The 25,125-nt window shown below is 47.9% G+C and overlaps 1 protein-coding gene across 1 annotated transcript in view; it reads left to right on the top strand.

The window, feature by feature from the left end:
- VAX1 (ventral anterior homeobox 1) overlaps window positions 1–25,125 on the top strand; it is a 147,740-nt gene that overhangs the window by 16,068 nt on the left and 106,547 nt on the right. The window lies entirely within an intron of this gene.

Genomic DNA, 25,125 nt, shown 5'->3' on the forward strand with positions numbered 1-25,125 from the left:
AGTGTCGGCCCCTGTATAAAGCTGTTATAGTGTCGGCCCCTGTATAAAGCTGTTATAGTGTCGGCTCCTGTATAAAGCTGTTATAGTGTCGGCCCCTGTATAAAGCTGTTATAGTGTCGGCCCCTGTATAAAGCTGTTATAGTGTCGGCCCCTGTATAAAGCTGTTATAGTGTCGGCCCTGTATAAAGCTGTTATAGTGTCGGCTCCTGTATAAAGCTGTTATAGTGTCGGCCCCTGTATAAAGCTGTTATAGTGTCGGCCCCTGTACACAGCTGTTATAGTGTCGGCCCTGTATAAAGCTGTTATAGTGTCGGCCCCTGTATAAAGCTGTTATAGTGTCGGCCCCTGTATAAAGCTGTTATAGTGTCGGCCCCTGTATAAAGCTGTTATAGTGTCGGCCCCTGTATAAAGCTGTTATAGTGTCGGCCCCTGTATAAAGCTGTTATAGTGTCGGCCCCTGTATGAAGCTGTTATAGTGTCGGCCCCTGTATAAAGCTGTTATAGTGTCGGCTCCTGTATAAAGCTGTTATAGTGTCAGCCCCTGTATAAAGCTGTTATAGTGTCGGCCCCTGTATAAAGCCGTTATAGTGTCGGCTCCTGTATAAAGCTGTTATAGTGTCAGCCCCTGTATAAAGCCGTTATAGTGTCGGCCCCTGTATAAAGCTGTTATAGTGTCGGCTCTTGTATAAAGCTGTTATAGTGTCAGCCCCTGTATAAAGCTGTTATAGTGTCGGCTCCTGTATAAAGCTGTTATAGTGTCGGCCCCTGTATAAAGCTGTTATAGTGTCGGCCCTGTATAAAGCTGTTATAGTGTCGGCCCCTGTATAAAGCTGTTATAGTGTCGGCCCCTGTATAAAGCTGTTATAGTGTCGGCCCCTGTATAAAGCTGTTATAGTGTCGGCCCCTGTATAAAGCTGTTATAGTGTCGGCCCTGTATAAAGCTGTTATAGTGTCGGCCCCTGTATAAAGCTGTTATAGTGTCGGCTCCTGTATAAAGCTGTTATAGTGTCGGCCCCTGTATAAAGCTGTTATAGTGTCGGCCCTGTATAAAGCTGTTATAGTGTCGGCCCCTGTATAAAGCTGTTATAGTGTCGGCTCCTGTATAAAGCTGTTATAGTGTCGGCGCCTGTATAAAGCTGTTATAGTGTCGGCCCCTGTATAAAGCTGTTATAGTGTCAGCCCCTGTATAAAGCTGTTGTAGTGTCAGCCCCTGTATAAAGCTGTTATAGTGTCGGCCCCTTGTATAAAGCTGTTATAGTGTCGGCCCTTGTATAAAGCTGTTATAGTGTCGGCCCCTGTATAAAGCTGTTATAGTGTCGGCCCCTGTATAAAGCTGTTATAGTGTCGGCTCCTGTATAAAGCTGTTATAGTGTCGGCCCCTTGTATAAAGCTGTTATAGTGTCGACCCCTTGTATAAAGCTGTTATAGTGTCGTCCCCTTGTATAAAGCTGTTATAGTGTCGGCCCTTGTATAAAGCTGTTATAGTGTCGGCCCCTGTATAAAGCTGTTATAGTGTCGGCCCCTTGTATAAAGCTGTTATAGTGTCAGCCCCTGTATAAAGCTGTTATAGTGTCAGCCCCTGTATAAAGCTGTTATAGTGTCGGCCCCTGTATAAAGCTGTTATAGTGTCGGCCCCTGTATAAAGCTGTTATAGTGTCGGCCCCTATATAAAGCTGTTATAGTGTCGGCCCCTGTATAGAGCTGTTATAGTGTTGGCCCCTGTATAAAGCTGTTATAGTGTCGGCCCTTGTATAAATCTGTTATAGTGTCGGCCCCTGTATAAAGCTGTTATAGTGTCGGCTCCTGTATAAAGCTGTTATAGTGTCGGCCCCTGTATAAAGCTGTTATAGTGTCGGCTCCTGTATAAAGCTGTTATAGTGTCGGCCCCTGTATAAAGCTGTTATAGTGTCGGCCCCTGTATAAAGCTGTTATAGTGTCGGCCCCTGTATAGAGCTGTTATAGTGTTGGCTCCTGTATAAAGCTGTTATAGTGTCGGCCCCTGTAGAAAGCTGTTATAGTGTCGGCCCTTGTATAAATCTGTTATAGTGTCGGCCCCTGTATAAAGCTGTTATAGTGTCGGCCCCTGTATAAAGCTGTTATAGTGTCGGCCCCTGTATAAAGCTGTTATAGTGTCGGCCCCTGTATAAAGCTGTTATAGTGTCGGCCCCTGTATAGAGCTGTTATAGTGTCGGCCCCTGTATACAGCTGTTATAGTGTCGGCCCCTGTATAAAGCTGTTATAGTGTCGGCTCCTGTATAAAGCTGTTATAGTGTCGGCTCCTGTATAAAGCTGTTATAGTGTCGGCCCCTGTATAAAGCTGTTATAGTGTCGGCCCCTGTATAGAGCTGTTATAGTGTCGGCCCCTGTATACAGCTGTTATAGTGTCGGCCCCTGTATAAAGCTGTTATAGTGTCGGCTCCTGTATAAAGCTGTTATAGTGTCGGCCCCTGTATAAAGCTGTTATAGTGTCGGCCCCTGTATAAAGCTGTTATAGTGTCGGCTCCTGTATAAAGCTGTTATAGTGTCGGCCCCTGTATACAGCTGTTATAGTGTCGGCCCCTGTATAAAGCTGTTATAGTGTCGGCCCCTGTATAAAGCTGTTATAGTGTCGGCCCCTGTATAAAGCTGTTATAGTGTCGGCCCCTGTATACAGCTGTTATAGTGTAGGCTCCTGTATAAAACTGTTATAGTGTCGGCCCCTGTATAAAGCTGTTATAGTGTCGGCTCCTGTATAAAGCTGTTATAGTGTCGGCTCCTGTATAAAGCTGTTATAGTGTCGGCCCCTGTATAAAGCTGTTATAGTGTCGGCCCCTGTATAAAGCTGTTATAGTGTCGGCCCCTGTATAGAGCTGTTATAGTGTCGGCCCCTGTATAAAGCTGTTATAGTGTCGGCCCCTGTATAAAGCTGTTATAGTGTCGGCTCCTGTATAAAACTGTTATAGTGTCGGCCCCTGTATAAAGCTGTTATAGTGTCGGCTCCTGTATAAAGCTGTTATAGTGTCGGCTCCTGTATAAAGCTGTTATAGTGTCGGCCCCTGTATAAAGCTGTTATAGTGTCGGCCCCTGTATAAAGCTGTTATAGTGTCGGCCCCTGTATAGAGCTGTTATAGTGTCGGCCCCTGTATAAAGCTGTTATAGTGTCGGCCCCTGTATAGAGCTGTTATAGTGTTGGCTCCTGTATAAAGCTGTTGTAGTGTCGGCCCCTGTATAAAGCTGTTATAGTGTCGGCCCTGTATAAAGCTGTTATAGTGTCGGCCCCTGTATAAAGCTGTTATAGTGTCGGCCCCTGTATAGAGCTGTTATAGTGTTGGCTCCTGTATAAAGCTGTTATAGTGTCGGCCCCTGTATAAAGCTGTTATAGTGTCGGCCCTTGTATAAATCTGTTATAGTGTCGGCCCCTGTATAAAGCTGTTATAGTGTCGGCCCCTGTATAAAGCTGTTATAGTGTCGGCCCCTGTATAAAGCTGTTATAATGTTGGTCCCTGTAAAAAGCTGTTATAGTGTCGGCCCCCGTATAAAGCTGTTATAGTGTCGGCCCCTGTATAAAGCTGTTATAGTGTCGGCCCCTGTATAAAGCTGTTATAGTGTCGGCCCCTGTATAGAGCTGTTATAGTGTTGGCTCCTGTATAAATCTGTTATAGTGTCGGCCCCTGTATAAAGCCGTTATAGTGTCGGCCCCTGTATAAAGCCGTTATAGTGTCGGCCCCTGTATAAAGCTGTTATAGTGTCGGCCCCTGTATAAAGCTGTTATAGTGTCGGCCCCTGTATAAAGCTGTTATAGTGTCGGCTCCTGTATAAAACTGTTATAGTGTCGGCCCCTGTATAAAGCTGTTATAGTGTCGGCCCCTGTATAAAGCTGTTATAGTGTCGGCCCCTGTATAAAGCTGTTATAGTGTCGGCTCCTGTATAAAGCTGTTATAGTGTCGGCCCCTGTATAAAGCTGTTATAGTGTCGGCCCCTGTATAAAGCTGTTATAGTGTCGGCCCCTGTATAAAGCTGTTATAGTGTCGGCTCCTGTATAAAGCTGTTATAGTGTCAGCTCCTGTATAAAACTGTTATAGTGTCGGCCCCTGTATAAAGCTGTTATAGTGTCGGCCCCTGTATAAAGCTGTTATAGTGTCGGCCCCTGTATGGAGCTGTTATAGTGTTGGCTCCTGTATAAAGCTGTTATAGTGTCGGCTCCTGTATAAAGCTGTTATAGTGTCGGCCCCTGTATAAAGCTGTTATAGTGTCGGCCCCTGTATAAAGCTGTTATAGTGTCGGCCCCTGTATGGAGCTGTTATAGTGTTGGCTCCTGTATAAAGCTGTTATAGTGTCGGCTCCTGTATAAAGCTGTTATAGTGTCGGCTCCTGTATAAAGCTGTTATAGTGTCGGCCCCTGTATAAAGCTGTTATAGTGTCGGCCCCTGTATAGAGCTGTTATAGTGTTGGCTCCTGTATAAAGCTGTTGTAGTGTCGGCCCCTGTATAAAGCTGTTATAGTGTCGGCCCTGTATAAAGCTGTTATAGTGTCGGCCCCTGTAGAAAGCTGTTATAGTGTCGGCCCTTGTATAAATCTGTTATAGTGTCGGCCCCTGTATAAAGCTGTTATAGTGTCGGCCCCTGTATAAAGCTGTTATAGTGTCGGCCCCTGTATAAAGCTGTTATAGTGTCGGCCCCTGTATAAAGCTGTTATAATGTTGGTCCCTGTAAAAAGCTGTTATAGTGTCGGCCCTTGTATAAATCTGTTATAGTGTCGGCCCCTGTATAAAGCTGTTATAGTGTCGGCCCCTGTATAAAGCTGTTATAGTGTAGGCTCCTGTATAAAGCTGTTATAATGTTGGTCCCTGTAAAAAGCTGTTATAGTGTCGGCCCCCGTATAAAGCTGTTATAGTGTCGGCCCCTGTATAAAGCTGTTATAGTGTCGGCCTCTGTATAAAGCTGTTATAGTGTCGGCCCCTGTATAGAGCTGTTATAGTGTTGGCTCCTGTATAAATCTGTTATAGTGTCGGCCCCTGTATAAAGCTGTTATAGTGTCGGCCCCTGTATAAAGCTGTTATAGTATCGGCCCCTGTATAAAGCTGTTATAGTGTTGGCCCCTGTATAAAGCTGTTATAGTGTCGGTCCCTGTATAAAGCTGTTATAGTGTTGGCCCCTGTATAAAGCTGTTATAGTGTCGGCTCCTGTATAAAGCTGTTATAGTGTCGGCCCCTGTATAAAGCTGTTATAGTGTCGGCCCCTGTATAAAGCTGTTATAGTGTCGCCCCTGTATAAAGCTGTTATAGTGTGGCCCCTGTATAAAGCTGTTATAGTGTCGGCCCCTGTATAAAGCTGTTATAGTGTCGGCCCCTGTATAAAGCTGTTATAGTGTTGGCCCCTGTATAAAGCTGTTATAGTGTCGGCCCCTGTATAAAGCTGTTATAGTGTCGGCCCCTGTATAAAGCTGTTATAGTGTCGCCCCTGTATAAAGCTGTTATAGTGTCGGCCCCTGTATAAAGCTGTTATAGTGTCGGCCCCTGTATAAAGCTGTTATAGTGTCGGCCCCTGTATAAAGCTGTTATAGTGTTGGCCCCTGTATAAAGCTGTTATAGTGTCGGCCCCTGTATAAAGCTGTTATAGTGTCGGCCCCTGTATAAAGCTGTTATAGTGTCGGCCCCTGTATAAAGCTGTTATAGTGTCGGCCCCTGTATAAAGCTGTTATAGTGTCGGCCCCTGTATAAATCTGTTATAGTGTCGGCTCCTGTATAAAGCTGTTATAGTGTCGGCCCCTGTATAAAGCTGTTATAGTGTCGGCCCCTGTATAAAGCTGTTATAGTGTCGGCCCCTGTATAAAGCTGTTATAGTGTCGGCCCCTGTATAAAGCTGTTATAGTGTCGGCCCCTGTATAAAGCTGTTATAGTGTCGGCCCCTGTATAAAACTGTTATAGTGTCGGCCCCTGTATAAAGCTGTTATAGTGTCGGCTCCTGTATAAAGCTGTTATAGTGTCGGCCCCTGTATAAAGCTGTTATAGTGTCGGCCCTGTATAAAGCTGTTATAGTGTCGGCCCCTGTATAAAGCTATTATAGTGTCTGCCCCTGTATAAAGCTGTTATAGTGTCGGCTCCTGTATAAAGCTGTTATAGTGTCGCCCCCTGTATAAAGCTGTTATAGTGTCGGCTCCTGTATAAAGCTGTTATAGTGTCGGCCCCTGTATAAAGCTGTTATAGTGTCGGCCCCTGTATAAATCTGTTATAGTGTCGGCTCCTGTATAAAGCTGTTATAGTGTCGGCCCCTGTATAAAGCTGTTATAGTGTCGGCCCCTGTATAAAGCTGTTATAGTGTCGGCCCCTGTATAAAGCCGTTATAGTGTCGGCTCCTGTATAAAGCTGTTATAGTGTCGGCTCCTGTATAAAACTGTTATAGTGTCGGCTCCTGTATAAAGCTGTTATAGTGTCGGCCCCTGTATAAAGCTGTTATAGTGTCGGCCCCTGTATAAAGCCGTTATAGTGTCGGCTCCTGTATAAAACTATTATAGTGTCGGCCCCTGTATAAAGCCGTTATAGTGTTAGTCCCTGTATAAAGCTGTTATAGTGTCGGCCTCTGTATAAAGCCGTTATAGTGTCGGCTCCTGTATAAAGCCGTTATAGTGTTAGTCCCTGTATAAAGCTGTTATAGTGTCGGCCCCTGTATAAAGCTGTTATAGTGTCGGCCCCTGTATAAAGCCGTTATAGTGTCGGCCCCTGTATAAAGCTCTTATAGTGTCGGCTCCTGTATAAAACTGTTATAGTGTCGGCCCCTGTATAAAGCTGTTATAGTGTCGGCTCCTGTATAAAGCTGTTATAGTGTCGCCCCTGTGTAAAGCTGTTATAGTGTCGGCCCCTGTATAAAGCTGTTATAGTGTTAGTCCCTGTATAAAGCTGTTATAGTGTCGGCTCCTGTATAAAGCCGTTATAGTGTCGGCCCCTGTATAAAGCTGTTATAGTGTCGGCTCCTGTATAAAGCTGTTATAGTGTCGGCCCCTGTATAAAGCTGTTATAGTGTCGGCTCCTGTATAAAGCTGTTATAGTGTCGGCCCCTGTATAAAGCTGATATAGTGTTGGCCCCTGTATAAAGCTGTTATAGTGTCGGCCCCTGTATAAAGCTGTTATAGTGTCGGCTCCTGTATAAAACTGTTATAGTGTCGGCCCCTGTATAAAGCTGATATAGTGTTGGCCCCTGTATAAAGCTGTTATAGTGTCGGCCCCTGTATAAAGCTGTTATAGTGTCGGCCCCTGTATAAAGCTGTTATAGTGTCGGCCCCTGTATAAAACTGTTATAGTGTCGGCCCCTGTATAAAGCTGATATAGTGTTGGCCCCTGTATAAAGCTGTTATAGTGTCGGCCCCTGTATAAAGCTGTTATAGTGTCGGCCCCAGTATAAAACTGTTATAGTGTCGGCCCCTGTATAAAGCTGTTATAGTGTCGGCTCCTGTATAAAGCTGTTATAGTGTCGGCCCCTGTATAAAGCTGTTATAGTGTCGGCCCTGTATAAAGCTGTTATAGTGTCGGCCCCTGTATAAAGCTGTTATAGTGTCGGCTCCTGTATAAAGCTGTTATAGTGTCGGCCCCTGTATAAAGCTGTTATAGTGTCGGCCCCTGTATAAATCTGTTATAGTGTCGGCTCCTGTATAAAGCTGTTATAGTGTCGGCCCCTGTATAAAGCTGTTATAGTGTCGGCCCCTGTATAAAGCTGTTATAGTGTCGGCTCCTGTATAAAGCCGTTATAGTGTCGGCCCCTGTATAAAGCTGTTATAGTGTCGGCCCCTGTATAAAGCCGTTATAGTGTCGGCTCCTGTATAAAACTATTATAGTGTCGGCCCCTGTATAAAGCTGTTATAGTGTCGGCTCCTGTATAAAACTATTATAGTGTCGGCTCCTGTATAAAACTATTATAGTGTCGGCCCCTGTATAAAGCTGTTATAGTGTCGGCCCCTGTATAAAGCCGTTATAGTGTCGGCTCCTGTATAAAGCTGTTATAGTGTCGGCCCCTGTATAAAGCTGTTATAGTGTCGGCCCCTGTATAAAGCTGTTATAGTGTCGGCTCCTGTATAAAACTGTTATAGTGTCGGCTCCTGTATAAAGCTGTTATAGTGTCGGCCCCTGTATAAAGCTGTTATAGTGTCGGCCCCTGTATAAAGCCGTTATAGTGTCGGCTCCTGTATAAAACTATTATAGTGTCGGCCCCTGTATAAAGCTGTTATAGTGTCGGCCCCTGTATAAAGCTGTTATAGTGTCGGCTCCTGTATAAAGCTGTTATAGTGTCGGCCCCTGTATAAAGCCGTTATAGTGTCGGCTCCTGTATAAAACTATTATAGTGTCGGCTCCTGTATAAAGCCGTTATAGTGTTAGTCCCTGTATAAAGCTGTTATAGTGTCGGCCCCTGTATAAAGCTGTTATAGTGTCGGCCCCTGTATAAAGCCGTTATAGTGTCGGCTCCTGTATAAAGCTGTTATAGTGTCGGCCCCTGTATAAAGCTCTTATAGTGTCGGCTCCTGTATAAAACTGTTATAGTGTCGGCCCCTGTATAAAGCTGTTATAGTGTCGGCTCCTGTATAAAGCTGTTATAGTGTCGGCTCCTGTGTAAAGCTGTTATAGTGTCGGCCCCTGTATAAAGCTGTTATACTGTTAGTCCCTGTATAAAGCTGTTATAGTGTCGGCTCCTGTATAAAGCCGTTATAGTGTCGGCCCCTGTATAAAGCTGTTATAGTGTCGGCTCCTGTATAAAGCTGTTATAGTGTCGGCCCCTGTATAAAGCTGTTATAGTGTCGGCTCCTGTATAAAGCTGTTATAGTGTCGGCCCCTGTATAAAGCTGATATAGTGTTGGCCCCTGTATAAAGCTGTTATAGTGTCGGCCCCTATATAAAGCTGTTATAGTGTCGGCTCCTGTATAAAACTGTTATAGTGTCGGCCCCTGTATAAAGCTGATATAGTGTTGGCCCCTGTATAAAGCTGTTATAGTGTCGGCCCCTGTATAAAGCTGTTATAGTGTCGGCCCCTGTATAAAGCTGTTATAGTGTCGGCCCCTGTATAAAACTGTTATAGTGTCGGCCCCTGTATAAAGCTGATATAGTGTTGGCCCCTGTATAAAGCTGTTATAGTGTCGGCCCCTGTATAAAGCTGTTATAGTGTCGGCCCCTGTATAAATCTGTTATAGTGTCGGCCCCTGTATAAAGCTGATATAGTGTTGGCCCCTGTATAAAGCTGATATAGTGTTGGCCCCTGTATAAAGCTGTTATAGTGTCGGCCCCTGTATAAAGCTGTTATAGTGTCGGCCCCTGTATAAAGCTGTTATAGTGTCGGCCCCTGTATAAAGCTGTTATAGTGTCGGCTCCTGTATAAAACTGTTATAGTGTCGGCCCCTGTATAAAGCCGTTATAGTGTCGGCCCCTGTATAAAGCTGTTATAGTGTCGGCCCCTGTATAAAGCTGTTATAGTGTCGGCCCCTGTATAAAGCTGTTATAGTGTCGGCCCCTGTATAAAACTGTTATAGTGTCGGCCCCTGTATAAAGCTGATATAGTGTTGGCCCCTGTATAAAGCTGATATAGTGTTGGCCCCTGTATAAAGCTGTTATAGTGTCGGCCCCTGTATAAAGCTGTTATAGTGTCGGCCCCTGTATAAAGCTGTTATAGTGTCGGCCCCTGTATAAAGCTGTTATAGTGTCGGCTCCTGTATAAAGCCGTTATAGTGTCGGCCCCTGTATAAAGCTGTTATAGTGTCGGCCCCCGTATAAAGCTGTTATAGTGTCGGCCCCTGTATAAAGCTGTTATAGTGTCGGCCCCTGTATAAAGCTGTTATAGTGTCGGCCCCTGTATAAAGCTGTTATAGTGTCGGCCCCTGTATAAAGCTGTTATAGTGTCGGCCCTTGTATAAAGCTGTTATAGTGTCGGCCCCTGTATAAAGCTGTTATAGTGTCGGCCCCTGTATAAAGCTGTTATAGTGTCGGCCCCTGTATAAAGCTGTTATAGTGTCGGCCCCTGTATAAAGCCGTTATAGTGTCGGCCCTGTATAAAGCTGTTATAGTGTCGGCCCCTGTATAAAGCCGTTATAGTGTCGGCCCCTGTATAAAGCTGTTATAGTGTCGGCCCCTGTATAAAGCCGTTATAGTGTCGGCCCCTGTATAAAGCCGTTATAGTGTCGGCCCCTGTATAAAGCTGTTATAGTGTCGGCCCCTGTATAAAGCCGTTATAGTGTCGGCCCTGTATAAAGCTGTTATAGTGTCGGCCCCTGTATAAAGCCGTTATAGTGTCGGCCCCTGTATAAAGCCGTTATAGTGTCGGCCCCTGTATAAAGCCGTTATAGTGTCGGCCCTGTATAAAGCTGTTATAGTGTCTGTCCCTGTATAAAGCCGTTATAGTGTCGGCCCCTGTATAAAGCTGTTATAGTGTCGGCCCCTGTATAAAGCTGTTATAGTGTCGGCCCCTGTATAAAGCTGTTATAGTGTCGGCCCCTGTATAAAGCCGTTATAGTGTCGGCCCCTGTATAAAGCTGTTATAGTGTCGGCCCCTGTATAAAGCTGTTATAGTGTCGGCCCCTGTATAAAGCTGTTATAGTGTCGGCCCTTGTATAAATCTGTTATAGTGTCTGCCCCTGTATAAAGCTGTTATAGTGTCGGCCCCTGTATAAAGCCGTTATAGTGTTGGCCCCTGTATAAAGCTGTTATAGTGTCGGCCCTTGTATAAATCTGTTATAGTGTCGGCCCCTGTATAAAGCTGTTATAGTGTCGGCCCCTGTATAAAGCTGTTATAGTGTCGGCCCCTGTATAAAGCTGTTATAGTGTCGGCCCCTGTATAAAGCTGTTATAGTGTCGGCCCCTGTATAAAGCCGTTATAGTGTCGGCCCCTGTATAAAGCCGTTGTAACGGGTCTGGGAGGCGGAACCTCTGAGCTACTATACAAGGGGGCGGTCCTTGTAAGGGAGCGGGTGGCGACCAGGGTAGACGGGCAGGCAGTCACTGCAGGTGACTGGGACAGTCTCTGAATGAACGGGCAGGAGGTCACGGCAAGTGACCGGGGCAGTCTCTGGGTAAAGGGTTGGTACGACCTGTGGCGGCAGATGATAGACGTGAGCTCCCAGGTGAGCAGGCGAGAGTCTCTGGATAAACGGGTGGTCACAGCATGTGACGGCGGAGCCTCCAGGAAGACCAACAGACAGGCGGCAGATGAGCGCTCCCAGGTGAGCGGGCAGGAGTCTCTGGAATAGCAGGTGGTCACAGCACGTGACGGCAGAGCCTCCAGGTAGGCTAGCAGGCAGGTAGCAGATGTGCGCTCCCAGGTGAGCGGCCAAGCTGGTCCATAGACAGACTGACAGGAGTTGTAAGGCAGACCGTCGGACCTCAGGCTAGCAGGCAGGTAGCAGGAAAATCAGGCAGGAAACAGACAGCAAACTGGCAGGACTCTGGCAGGAATCAGGCAGGTAACTGGCAACGGGACCTGAGGGCTGAAGCAGAGTAGTGAACAGTGCAACAACATTGCTCGGGCACCTCCATTTTGGAGGAGGTGCCTTATATATGGTGAAGTCCTCCGGCCATTGGCCGGGGACTCCTTAGGACGGCGCGCGCGGCCCCTTTAAGAGGGAGGGAGCGCGCGCGCGCCCTAAGCACAGTGGCCGGGAAGGAGCACGCGCTGCCAGCAGAACGGGAGGAGGACGCCGGGCTCGGAGCAGAGAGGTGAGGGGAACAGCGTCCCTGCCTAGCAGAGGGCAGGGACGCCGACGCTACAGTACCCCCCGCTTTAGGCCCCCCCTTTTTTAGGCCAGACAGAAATTTAGCAAGGATGAGAGGGGCATGGATGTTCTCCCGGGGCTCCCACCTTCTCTCTTCAGGACCAAACCCCTTCCAATCTACTAGAAAAAAGGTCTTCCCTCTTACCCTTTTGGTGGCCAGAATGTTCTCTACCTCAAATTCGTTTTCAGCGGAAACCGGAGCAGGAGGCGTACCTGTAGACTTGGAAAAAGAGTTAAGTACCACGGGTTTGAGGAGAGATACATGGAAGGAGTTAGGGATCCGCAAGTTGGCCGGGAGTTTCAATTTATAGGCCACCGGGTTGATCTGACTGATGACCTCCAGAGAACCAATGAACCGAGGCCCTAACTTATAGGAAGGAATCTTGAGCCGGACATACTTGGACGAGAGCCAGACCTTATCCCCTGGACGGAATTGAGGAGGATTCAGACATTTTTTGTCAGCATGTCTTTTCATACACTCGGATGACAGAAGGAGTGCGGACCGGGTACTCTCCCATGTGGAGGAAAATTTGTTAACAAGAGATTCCGCAGCCGGATTGTCCACCGAGGTGGAGACGGGAAACGGAATCCGAGGATGCTGACCGAAGACTACAAAAAACGGGGATTTGGAGGAAGATTCGCTCTCGTGATTGTTGTACGAGAATTCGGCCCATGGCAGGAGATCCACCCAGTCAGAATGATGGGCATTAACGAAGTGCCGGAGGTAACTGGTCAGGATCTGATTGATCCGCTCCACTTGACCATTAGACTGTGGGTGGTAAGCGGAGGAGAAGTCCAGGGTGACGTCTAGCAATTTACAAGTGGCTCTCCAGAAACGAGAAGTGAACTGTACCCCACGATCCGACACGATGTGGAGGGGCAGGCCATGAAGACGGAAGATGTGGCGGATAAAGTCTTTAGCCAGCTCGGGTGCAGACGGGAGGCCTGGCAGGGGAATGAAGTGAGCCATCTTGGAAAAGCGGTCAGCGACCACCCAAATGACCGTACAACCGGCAGAGACGGGAAGATCAGTTATGAAGTCCATCGCTATATGCTGCCAGGGGGCAGCAGGTACTGGCAGAGGAAGAAGGCGACCGGCTGGCAGGTGTCTCGGAACTTTGTTGCGGGCACAGGACACACAGGCAGAAACAAAGTCTATTACATCCTTGCGCAGGTTAGGCCACCAGTAGTGCCGGGAAATAAGCTGGAGGGTCTTTTTCTGACCGGCGTGGCCAGCTAGTTTAGACGAATGACCCCAGTGTAGGATCTTCTCCCGATCAGGTACCGATACGAACGTCTTACCGGGAGGGAGATGATTTAGACTCACGGGAGCCACCTGCATTACTCTGGCGGGATCGATGATATGTTTAGGTTCTTCCTCGAGATCAGATACCAGAAAGGATCGGGACAAGGCGTCTGCTTTGATGTTCTTGTCAGCCGGGCGAAAATGTAGAACAAAATCAAAGCGAGCAAAAAACAAGGACCACCGGGCTTGGCGCGGATTAAGTCTCTGGGCATGCTGGAGATAAGCCAAGTTCTTGTGGTCAGTGTAAATTATTACCGGATGAAGAGCCCCCTCGAGTAGGTAACGCCACTCCTCCAATGCCAGCTTGATGGCCAATAACTCTTGGTCTCCTATGGAATAATTGCGCTCAGAAGAGGAGAAGAGTTTGGAGAAGAAGCCGCAAGTTACCATCCTCCCGGAAGAAGATTTTTGAGTAAGTACAGCTCCGGCTCCAGAGGAGGAGGCGTCAACCTCCAGAAAGAACTGCTTGTTGCCGTCCGGACGATGCAGCACCGGGGCAGAAGAGAAGGCCTGTTTTAAGGAAAGAAAGGCCTCCTCTGCTTCGGGCGGCCACTCTTTGGGATTAGTACCCTTACGGGTGAGCGCGGAAATTGGGGCAGTCCGGGAAGAGAAGTGCGGTATGAAGAGGCGGTAGTAGTTGGCGAAGCCCAGGAACCGCTGAATGGCCTTCAACCCCTCCGGTCGGGGCCATTTCTCGATGGCAGACAGTTTCTCTGGATCCATTCGTAGGCCGGTCTGAGAAATAATGTAGCCCAAAAACGGAAGCGAGGTCTGCTCAAAGAGGCACTTCTCATATTTAGCGAAGAGGTGGTTCTGCCTGAGCCTGAGCAGGACCTGACGAACGTCCCTCCGGTGAGTCTGGAGATCCGGAGAGAAGACCAAGATGTCGTCCAGGTACACCACAACGCAGGAGTAGAGAAGGTCCCGGAAGATGTCATTGACCAACTCTTGAAAGACGGCAGGAGCGTTACAGAGACCAAAGGGCATTACCAGATATTCATAGTGGCCGTCCCGGGTGTTGAATGCAGTCTTCCATTCATCCCCTTGACGGATACGGACCAGGTTGTACGCCCCACGGAGGTCCAGTTTGGTGAAGACTCTAGCCCCCCTCAGGCGATCAAATAATTCTGGAATGAGCGGAAGGGGGTACTTATTCTTCACCGTGATCTGGTTAAGGCCTCTATAGTCTATACAGGGACGGAGAGAGCCGTCCTTCTTTTTTACGAAGAAGAAGCCTGCTCCCGCCGGGGAGGTAGATTTCCGGATGAATCCCCTGGCCAAATTCTCCTCAATATATTCGGACATCGACCGGGTCTCAGCAGCGGACAATGGGTAAATACGCCCACGGGGAGGAGTAGTACCGGGTAACAGGTCGATAGGACAGTCGTATGGTCTATGAGGGGGTAATGTCTCTGCCTCCTTTTTATTAAAGACATCAGCAAATGACCAATAGGGAATCGGAAGTCCAGGTAGATTAGTTGGGGTAGGAGAAGGACGGACGGGATGGACGGGAACCAGACAGGTCTTATGACAGTCCTGTCCCCAGCGAAGGACCTCTCCGGTCTGCCAGTCAAGCACGGGTGCATGTCTCTGGAGCCAAGGTAGACCTAGTAAGAGGGCGTGAGAGAGTCCAGGCAGAACATGAAAAGAGATGCTCTCAGAATGCAGCATTCCCACCTGCAGAGTTACGGATTCGGTGATGAGTTGGATGGGACGTGGTAAGAGGCCCCCATCCACAGCAGCGACAGATATTGGTACAGCCAGAGGTTTGGTGGGAATGCGGTATTTTTCTACCAGGGACTGTGAGATAAGATTCCCGGCCGCTCCAGAGTCAAGTTGGGCTAGTTCGAAATAACGATTCTCCCCGCAGATAATAGAGACTGACAGTAGCAGAGATGGAGAGTATTTATTCTTGTCTAGGTTGACCTCTCTGAGCGAACCTAGACACAGGCGTTTCCCGACCTCTCCGGGCAGGTACGGATCCGGTGCTCCTTACTGCCACAGTAGAAGCAGCTCCCTTCGGCACGGCGTAAGTCCTGACGGGTTTTGACCATCTTGGTCTGGTCGACCTGCATAGGCTCAGGAGAGTGTACCTGGGAAGAGACGGATTTCTGAAAAGTAGGAGCTAGACGTGGAAACCTCCTCTCACGGGTGACCTCTTTGGCACGCTCCTGGAACCGTAGGTCAATCCGGGTGGCAAGAGTTATTAGGTCATCGAGAGTGGTAGGAATGTCCCGACCGGCAAGTTCATCTTTAATACGGCCGGACAGACCCTCCCAGAAGACGGATACCAGAGCGTCGTTATCCCAGGCCAGCTCCGAGGCAAGGGTACGGAACCGTATGGCATATTGGCCCACGGTGAGACTTCCCTGACGGAGGCGTAGCAGAGATGATGCGGATGAGGTCTTCCGTCCGGGTTCGTCGAAGACTTTCCGGAAAGCCATGAGAAAGGCAGGCAAGTCGGACACCAGGGGGTCTCCTCTCTCCCATAGAGGATTTAGCCAGGCCAGGGCCTCCCCGGTGAGATGGGACATAATGAAGGCAATTTTGGCCCGGTCGGAGTTAAACTGGTGGGACAGGAGTTCAAAATGCAGGGTGCACTGATTTATGAAGCCCCGAGCCTGGGCGGAGTCGCCTCCGAAGCGAGGAGGTGCAGAAAGCCGGGGTCCGGGGTAGGATACCATGGTATTGGTGGGCAGCGGAGCTGCCGGGTTGCGAGTCATGGCACTGGCGGTGGTTGCTGGTGGAGCAGTCAGAGTGTCCAGGCGAGAATTGACATTCCGCAGGTGACCCAGGATGGACTCCTGTTGGGACCTCTGACGGGACAGTTCTTGACAGAGGTCCGTGAGCGAGGGAGCTTGGGTGCCACCGGGTTCCATGGCCCGATCGGACTGTAACGGGTCTGGGAGGCGGAACCTCTGAGCTACTATACAAGGGGGCGGTCCTTGTAAGGGAGCGGGTGGCGACCAGGGTAGACGGGCAGACAGTCACTGCAGGTGACTGGGACAGTCTCTGAATGAACGGAAAGGAGGTCACGGCAAGTGACCGGGGCAGTCTCTGGATGAACGGGCAGGAGGTCACGGCAAGTGACCGGGGCAGTCTCTGGGTAAAGGATTGGTACGACCTGTGGCGGCAGATGATAGACGTGAGCTCCCAGGTGAGCAGGCGAGAGTCTCAGGATAATCGGGTGGTCACAGCATGTGACGGCGGAGCCTCCAGGAAGACCAACAGACAGGTAGCAGATGAGCGCTCCCAGGTGAGCGGGTAAGAGACTCTGGAATAGCAGGTGGTCACAGCACGTGACGGCGGAGCCTCCAGGTAGGCAAGCAGGCAGGTAGCGGAGGAGCGCTCCCAGGTGAGCGGGCAGGAGTCTCTGGAATAGCAGGTGGTCACAGCACGTGACGGCGGAGCCTCCAGGAAGGCTAGCAGGCAGGTAGCAGATGTGCGCTCCCAGGTGAGCGGGCAGGAGTCTCTGGAATAGCAGGTGGTCACAGCACGTGACGGCGGAGCCTCCAGGAAGGCTAGCAGGCAGGTAGCAGATGTGCGCTCCCAGGTGAGCGGCCAAGCTGGTCCATAGACAGACTGACAGGAGTAGTAAGGCAGACCGTCGGACCTCAGGCTAGCAAGCAGGTAGCAGGAAAATCAGGCAGGAAACAGACAGCAAACTGGCAGGACTCTGGCAGGAATCAGGCAGGTAACTGGCAACGGGACCTGAGGGCTGAAGCAGAGTAGTGAACAGTGCAACAACATTGCTCGGGCACCTCCATTTTGGAGGAGGTGCCTTATATATGGTGAAGTCCTCCGGCCATTGGCCGGGGACTCCTTAGGACGGCGTGCGCGGCCCCTTTAAGAGGGAGTGAGCGCGCGCGCGCGCGCCCTAACCACAGTGGCCGGGAAGGAGCGCGTGCTGCCGGCAGAGCGGGAGGAGGACGCCGGGCTCGGAGCAGAGAGGTGAGGGGAACAGCGTCCCTGTCTAGCAGAGGGCGGGGACGCCGACGCTACAGCCGTTATAGTGTCGGCCCCTGTATAAAGCTGTTATAGTGTCGGCCCCTGTATAAAGCTGTTATAGTGTCGGCCCCTGTATCAAGCTGATATAGTGTCGGCCCCTGTATAAAGCTGTTATAGTGTCGGCCCCTGTATAAAGCTGTTATAGTGTCGGCCCTTGTATAAAGCTGTTATAGTGTCGGCCCCTGTATAAAGCTGTTATAGTGTCGGCCCCTGTATAAAGCTGTTATAGTGTCGGCCCCTGTATAAAGCTGTTATAGTGTCGGCTCCTGTATAAAGCTGTTATAGTGTCGGCCCCTTGTATAAAGCTGTTATAGTGTCGGCCCCTTGTATAAAGCTGTTATAGTGTCGGCCCCTTGTATAAAGCTGTTATAGTGTCGGCCCTTGTATAAAGCTGTTATAGTGTCGGCCCCTGTATAAAGCTGTTATAGTGTCGGCCCCTTGTATAAAGCTGTTATAGTGTCAGCCCCTGTATAAAGCTGTTATAGTGTCGGCCCCTGTATAAAGCTGTTATAGTGTCGGCCCCTATATAAAGCTGTTATAGTGTCGGCCCCTGTATAAAGCTGTTATAGTGTCGGCCCCTTTATAAAGCTGATATAGTGTCGGCCCCTGTATCAAGCTGATATAGTGTCGGCCCCTGTATAAAGCTGTTATAGTGTCGGCCCCTGTATAAAGCTGTTATAGTGTCGGCCCCTGTATCAAGCTGATATAGTGTCGGCCCCTGTATAAAGCTGTTATAGTGTCGGCCCCTGTATAAAGCTGTTATAGTGTCGGCCCTTGTATAAAGCTGTTATAGTGTCGGCCCCTGTATAAAGCTGTTATAGTGTCGGCCCCTGTATAAAGCTGTTATAGTGTCGGCCCCTGTATAAAGCTGTTATAGTGTCGGCTCCTGTATAAAGCTGTTATAGTGTCGGCCCCTTGTATAAAGCTGTTATAGTGTCGGCCCCTTGTATAAAGCTGTTATAGTGTCGGCCCCTTGTATAAAGCTGTTATAGTGTCGGCCCTTGTATAAAGCTGTTATAGTGTCGGCCCCTGTATAAAGCTGTTATAGTGTCGGCCCCTTGTATAAAGCTGTTATAGTGTCAGCCCCTGTATAAAGCTGTTATAGTGTCGGCCCCTGTATAAAGCTGTTATAGTGTCGGCCCCTATATAAAGCTGTTATAGTGTCGGCCCCTGTATAAAGCTGTTATAGTGTCGGCCCCTTTATAAAGCTGATATAGTGTCGACCCCTGTATAAAGCTGTTATAGTGTCGGCCCCTGTATAAAGCTGTTATAGTGTCGGCCCCTGTATAGAGCTGTTATAGTGTTGGCCCCTGTATAAAGCTGTTATAGTGTCGGCCCTTGTATAAAGCTGTTATAGTGTCGGCCCCTGTATAAAGCTGTTATAGTGTCGGCCACTGTATAAAGCTGTTATAGTGTTGGCCCCTGTATAAAGCTGTTATAGTGTCGCCCCTGTATAAAGCTGTTATAGTGTTGGCCCCTGTATAAAGCTGATATAGTGTCGGCCCCTGTATAAAGCTGTTATAGTGTTGGCCCCTGTATAAAGCTGTTATAGTGTCGGTCCCTGTATAAAGCTGTTATAGTGTCGGCCCCTGTATAAAGCTGTTATAGTGTCGGCCCCTGTATAAAGCTGTTATAGTGTTGGCCCCTGTATAAAGCTGTTATAGTGTCGGCCCCTGTATAAAGCTGTTATAGTGTTGGCCCCTGTATAAAGCTGTTATAGTGTCGGCTCCTGTATAAAGCTGTTATAGTGTCGGCCCCTGTATAAAGCTGTTAAAGTGTTGGCCCCTGTATAAAGCTGTTATAGTGTCGCCCCTGTATAAAGCTGTTATAGTGTTGGCCCCTGTATAAAGCTGTTATAGTGTCGGCCCCTGTATAAAGCTGTTATAGTGTTGGCCCCTGTATAAAGCTGTTATAGTGTCGGCCCCTGTATAAAGCTGTTATAGTGTTGGCCCCTGTATAAAGCTGTTATAGTGTCGGCCCCTGTATAAAGCTGTTATAGTGTTGGCCCCTGTATAAAGCTGTTATAGTGTCGGCCCCTGTATAAAGCTGTTATAGTGTCGGCCCCTGTATAAAGCTGTTATAGTGTCGGCCCCTGTATAAATCTGTTATAGTGTCGGCCCCTGTATAAAGCTGTTATAGTGTCGGCCCCTGTATAAAGCTGTTATAGTGTCGGCCCCTGTATAAATCTGTTATAGTGTTGGCCCCTGTATAAAGCTGTTATAGTGTCGGCCCCTGTATAAAGCTGTTATAGTGTTGGCCCCTGTATAAAGCTGTTATAGTGTCGGCCCCTGTATAAAGCTGTTATAGTGTTGGCCCCTGTATAAAGCTGTTATAGTGTTGGCCCCTGTATAAATCTGTTATAGTGTCGGCCCCTGTATAAAGCTGTTATAGTGTCGGCCCCTGTATAAAGCTGTTATAGTGTCGGCCCCTGTATAAAGCTGTTATAGTGTCGGCCCCTGTATAAAGCTGTTATAGTGTCGGCCCCTGTATAAAGGCTGTTATAGTGTCGGCCCCTGTATAAAGCTGATATAGTATAGTGTCGGCCCCTGTATAAAGCTGTTATAGTGTCGGCCCCTGTATAAAGCTGTTATAGTGTTGGCCCCTGTATAAAGCTGTTATAGAGTTGGCCCCTGTATAAAGCTGTTATAGTGTCGGCCCCTGTAATAAGCCGTTATAGTGTCGGCCCCTGTATAAAGCTGTTATAGTGTCGGCCCCTGTATAAAGCCGTTATAGTGTCGGCCCCTGTATAAAGCTGTTATAGTGTCGGCCCCTGTATAAAGCTGTTATAGTGTCGGCCCCTGTATAAAGCTGTTATAGTGTCGGCACCTGTATAAAGCTGTTATAGTGTTGGCCCCTGTATAAAGCTGTTATAGTGTCGGCCCCTGTATAAAGCCGTTATAGTGTCGGCCCCTGTATAAAGCTGTTATAGTGTCGGCCCCTGTATAAAGCTGTTATAGTGTCGGCACCTGTATAAAGCTGTTATAGTGTCGGCCCCTGTATAAAGCTGTTATAGTGTCGGCCCTTGTATAAAGCTGTTATAGTGTCGGCCCCTGTATAAAGCTGTTATAGTGTCGGCCCATGTATAAAGCTGTTATAGTGTCGGCCCCTGTATAAAGCTGATATAGTGTCGGCCCCTGTATAAAGCTGTTATAGTGTCGGCCCCTGTATAAAGCTGTTATAGTGTCGGCTCCTGTATAAAGCTGTTATAGTGTCGGCCCCTGTATAAAGCTGTTATAGTGTCGGCCCCTGTATAAAGCCGTTATAGTGTCGGCCCCTGTATAAAGCTGTTATAGTGTCGGCCCCTGTATAAAGCTGTTATAGTGTCGGCCCCTGTATAAAGCCGTTATAGTGTCGGCCCCTGTATAAAGCTGATATAGTGTCAGCCCCTGTATAAAGCTGTTATAGTGTCGGCCCCTGTATAAAGCTGTTATAGTGTCGGCCCCTGTATAAAGCTGTTATAGTGTCGGCTCCTGTATGAAGCTGTTATAGTGTCGGCCCCTGTATAAAGCTGTTATAGTGTCGGCCCCTGTATAAAGCTGTTACAGTGTCGGCCCCTATATAAAGCTGTTGTAGTGTCGGCCCCTGTATAAAGCTGTTATAGTGTCGGCCCCTATATAAAGCTGTTATAGTGTCGGCCCCTGTATAAAGCTGTTATAGTATAGTGTCGGCCCTTGTATAAAGCTGTTATAGTGTCGGCCCCTGTATAAAGCTGTTATAGTGTCGGCTCCTGTATGAAGCTGTTATAGTGTCGGCCCCTGTATAAAGCTGTGATAGTGTTGGCCCCTGTATAAAGCTGTTATAGTGTCGGCCCCTGTATAAAGCTGTTATAGTATAGTGTCGGCCCTTGCATAAAGCTGTTATAGTGTCGGCCCCTGTATAAAGCTGTTATAGTGTCGGCCCCTGTATAAAGCTGTTGTAGTGTCGGCTCCTGTATACAGCTGTTATAGTGTCGGCCCCTGTATAAAGCTTTTATAGTGTCGGCCCCTGTATAAAGCTGTTATAGTATAGTGTCGGCCCTTGTATAAAGCTGTTATAGTGTCGGCCCCTGTATAAAGCTGTTATAGTGTCGGCCCCTGTATAAAGCTGTTATAGTGTCGGCCCCTGTATGAAGCTGATATAGTGTCGGCCCCTGTATAAAGCTGTTATAGTGTCGGCCCTTGTATAAAGCTGTTATAGTGTCGGCCCCTGTATAAAGCTGATATAGTGTCGGCCCCTGTATGAAGCTGTTATAGTGTCGGCCCCCGTATAAAGCTGTTATAGTGTCGGCCCCTGTATAAAGCTGTTATAGTGTCGGCCCCTTGTATAAAGCTGTTATAGTGTTGGCCCCTGTATAAAGCTGTTATAGTGTCGGCCCTTGTATAAAGCTGTTATAGTGTCGGCCCCTGTATAAAGCTGTTATAGTGTCGGCCCCTGTATAAAGCTGTTATAGTGTCGGCCCTTGTATAAAGCTGTTATAGTGTCGGCCCCTGTATAAAGCTGTTATAGTGTCGGCCCCTGTATAAAGCTGTTATAGTGTCGGCCCCTGTATAAAGCTGTTAAAGTATAGTGTCGGCCCTTGTATAAAGCTGTTATAGTGTCGGCCCCTGTATAAAGCTGTTATAGTGTCGGCCCCTGTATAAAGCTGTTATAGTGTCGGCCCCTGTATTAAGCTGATACAGTGTCGGCCCCTGTATAAAGCTGTTATAGTGTCGGCCCCTGTATAAAGCTGTTATAGTGTCGGCCCCTGTTTAAAGCTGTTATAGTGTCGGCCCCTGTATAAAGCTGTTATAGTGTCGGCCCCTGTATAAAGCTGTTATAGTGTCGGCCCCTGTATAAAGCTGTTATAGTGTCGGCCCCTGTATAAAGCTGTTATAGTGTCGGCCCCTGTATAAAGCTGTTATAGTGTCGGCCCCTGTATAAAGCTGTTATCGTGTCGGCCCCTGTATAAAGCTGTTATAGTGTCGCCCCTGTATAAAGCTGTTATAGTGTCGGCCCCTGTATAAAGCTGTTATAGTGTCGGCCCCTGTATAAAGCTGTTATAGTGTCGGCTCCTGTATAAAGCTGTTATAGTGTCGGCCCCTGTATAAAGCTGTTATAGTGTCGGCCCCTGTATAAAGCTGTTATAGTGTCGGCCCCTGTATAAAGCTGTTATAGTGTCGGCCCCTGTATAAAGCTGTCATAGTGTCGCCCCTGTATAAAGCTGTTATAGTGTCGGCCCCTGTATAAAGCTGTTATAGTGTCGGCCCCTGTATCAAGCTGTTATAGTGTCGGCTCCTGTATAAAGCTGTTATAGTGTCGGCTCCTGTATAAAGCTGTTATAGTGTCGGCCCCTGTATAAAGCTGTTATAGTGTCGGCTATTGTATAAAGCTGTTATAGTGTCGGCCCCTGTATAAAGCTGTTATAGTGTCGGCTATTGTATAAAGCTGTTATAGTGTCGGCCCCTGTATAAAGCTGTTATAGTGTCGGCCCCTGTATCAAGCTGTTATAGTGTCGGCTCCTGTATAAAGCTGTTATAGTGTCGGCTCCTGTATAAAGCTGTTATAGTGTCGGCCCCTGTATAAAGCTGTTATAGTGTCGGCTATTGTATAAAGCTGTTATAGTGTCGGCCCCTGTATAAAGCTGTTATAGTGTCGGCTATTGTATAAAGCTGTTATAGTGTCGGCTCCTGTATAAAGCAGTTATAGTGTCGGCCCCTGTATAAAGCTGTTATAGTGTCGGCCCCTGTATAAAGCTGTTATAGTGTCGGCCCCTGTATAAAGCCTTTATAGTGTCGGCCCCTGTATAAAGCTGTTATAGTGTCGGCTCCTGTATAAAGCTATTATAGTGTCGGCCCTGTATAAAGCTGTTATAGTGTCGGCCCCTGTATAAAGCTGTTATAGTGTCGGCTCCTGTATAAAGCTGTTATAGTGTCGGCCCCTGTATAAAGCTGTTATAGTGTCGGCCCCTGTATAAAGCTGTTATTGTGTCGGCCCCTGTATAAATCTGTTATAGTGTCGGCCCCTGTATAAAGCTGTTATAGTGTCGGCCCCTGTATAAAGCTGTTATAGTGTCGCGCCTGTATAAAGCTGTTATAGTGTCGGTCCCTGTATAAAGCTGTTATAGTGTCGCGCCTGTATAAAGCTGTTAAAGTGTCGGTCCCTGTATAAAGCTGTTATAGTGTCGGTCCTTGTATAAAGCTGTTATAGTGTCGCGCCTGTATAAAGCTGTTATAGTGTCGGCCCTTGTATAAAGCTGTTATAGTGTCGGCCCCTGTATAAAGCTGTTATAGTGTCGGCTCCTGTATAAAGCTGTTATAGTGTCGGACCCTGTATAAAGCTGTTATAGTGTCGGCCCCTGTATAAAGCTGTTATAGTGTCGGCCCCTGTATAAAGCTGTTATAGTGTCGGCTCCTGTATAAAGCTGTTATAGTGTCGGACCCTGTATAAAGCTGTTATAGTGTCGGCTCCTGTATAAAGCTGTTATAGTGTCGGCCCCTGTATAAAGCCTTTATAGTGTCGGCCCCCGTATACAGCTGTTATAGTGTCGGCTCCTGTATAAAGCTGTTATAGTGTCGGCCCTGTATAAAGCTGTTAAAGTGTCGGCCCCTGTATAAAGCTGTTATAGTGTCGGCCCCTGTATAAAGCTGTTATAGTGTCGGCCCCTGTATAAACCTGTTATAGTGTCGGCCCTTGTATAAAGCTGTTATAGTGTCGGCCCCTGTATAAAGCTGTTAGTGTCGACTCCTGTATAAAGCTGTTATAGTGTCGGACCCTGTATAAAGCTGTTATAGTGTCGGCCCCTGTATAAAGCTGTTATAGTGTCGGCCCCTGTATAAAGCTGTTATAGTGTCGGCTCCTGTATAAAGCTGTTATAGTGTCGGACCCTGTATAAAGCTGTTATAGTGTCGGCCCCTGTATAAAGCTGTTATAGCGTCGGCTCCTGTATAAAGCTGTTATAGTGTTGGCACCTGTATAAAGCTGTTATAGTGTCGGCCCTTGTATAAAGCTGTTATAGTGTCGGCCCCTGTATAAAGCTGTTATAGTGTCAGCACCTGTATAAAGCTGTTATAGTGTCAGCACCTGTATAAAGCTGTTATAGTGTCGGCCCTTGTATAAAGCTGTTATAGTGTCGGCCCTTGTATAAAGCTGTTATAGCGTCGGCTCCTGTATAAAGCCGTTATTGTGTCGGCCCCTGTATAAAGCTGTTATAGCGTCGGCCCTTGTATAAAGCTGTTATAGCGTCGGCCCTTGTATAAAGCTGTTATAGTGTCGGCCCTTGTATAAAGTTGTTATAGCGTCGGCCCTTGTATAAGGCTGTTATAGTGTCGGCCCTTGTATAAAGCTGTTATAGTGTCGGCTCCTGTATAAAGCTGTTATAGTGTCGGCCCCTGTATAAAGCTGTTATAGTGTCGGCCCTTGTATAAAGCTGTTATAGCGTCGGCTCCTGTATAAAGCTGTTATAGTGTCGGCCCCTGTATAAAGCTGTTATAGTGTCGCCCCTGTATAAAGCTGTTATAGTGTCGGCCCCTGTATATAGCTGTTATAGTGTCCTCCCCTGTATAAAGCTGTTATAGTGTCGGCCCCTGTATAAAGCTGTTATAGTGTCGGCCCCTGTATAAAGCCGTTATAGTGTCGGCCCCTGTATAAAGCTGTTATAGTGTCGGCCCCTGTATAAAGCTGTTATAGTGTCGGCCCTTGTATAAAGCCGTTATAGTGTCGGCCCCTGTATAAAGCTGTTATAGCGTCGGCTCTTGTATAAAGCTGTTATAGCGTCGGCCCTTGTATAAAGCTGTTATAGTGTCGGCCCCTGTATAAAGCTGTTATAGTGTCGGCCCCTGTATAAAGCTGTTATAGTGTCGGCTCCTGTATAAAGCTGTTATAGTGTCGGCCCCTGTATAAAGCTGTTATATTGTCGTCTCCTGTATAAAGCTGTTATAGTGTCGGCCCTTGTATAAAGCTGTTATAGCGTCGGCTCCTGTATAAAGCTGTTATAGTGTCGGCCCCTGTATAAAGCTGTTATAGTGTCGGCCCCTGTATTAAGCTGTTATAGTGTCGGCCCCTGTATAAAGCTGTTATAGTGTCGGCTCCTGTATAAAGCTGTTCTAGTGTCGGCCCCTGTATAAAGCTGTTATAGT

Source organism: Phyllobates terribilis, unplaced genomic scaffold (assembly GCF_046119375.1).
Source record: "Phyllobates terribilis strain yellow unplaced genomic scaffold, ASM4611937v1 Scaffold_5__5_contigs__length_657084704, whole genome shotgun sequence".
NCBI classification, from domain to species: Eukaryota; Metazoa; Chordata; class Amphibia; order Anura; family Dendrobatidae; genus Phyllobates; species Phyllobates terribilis.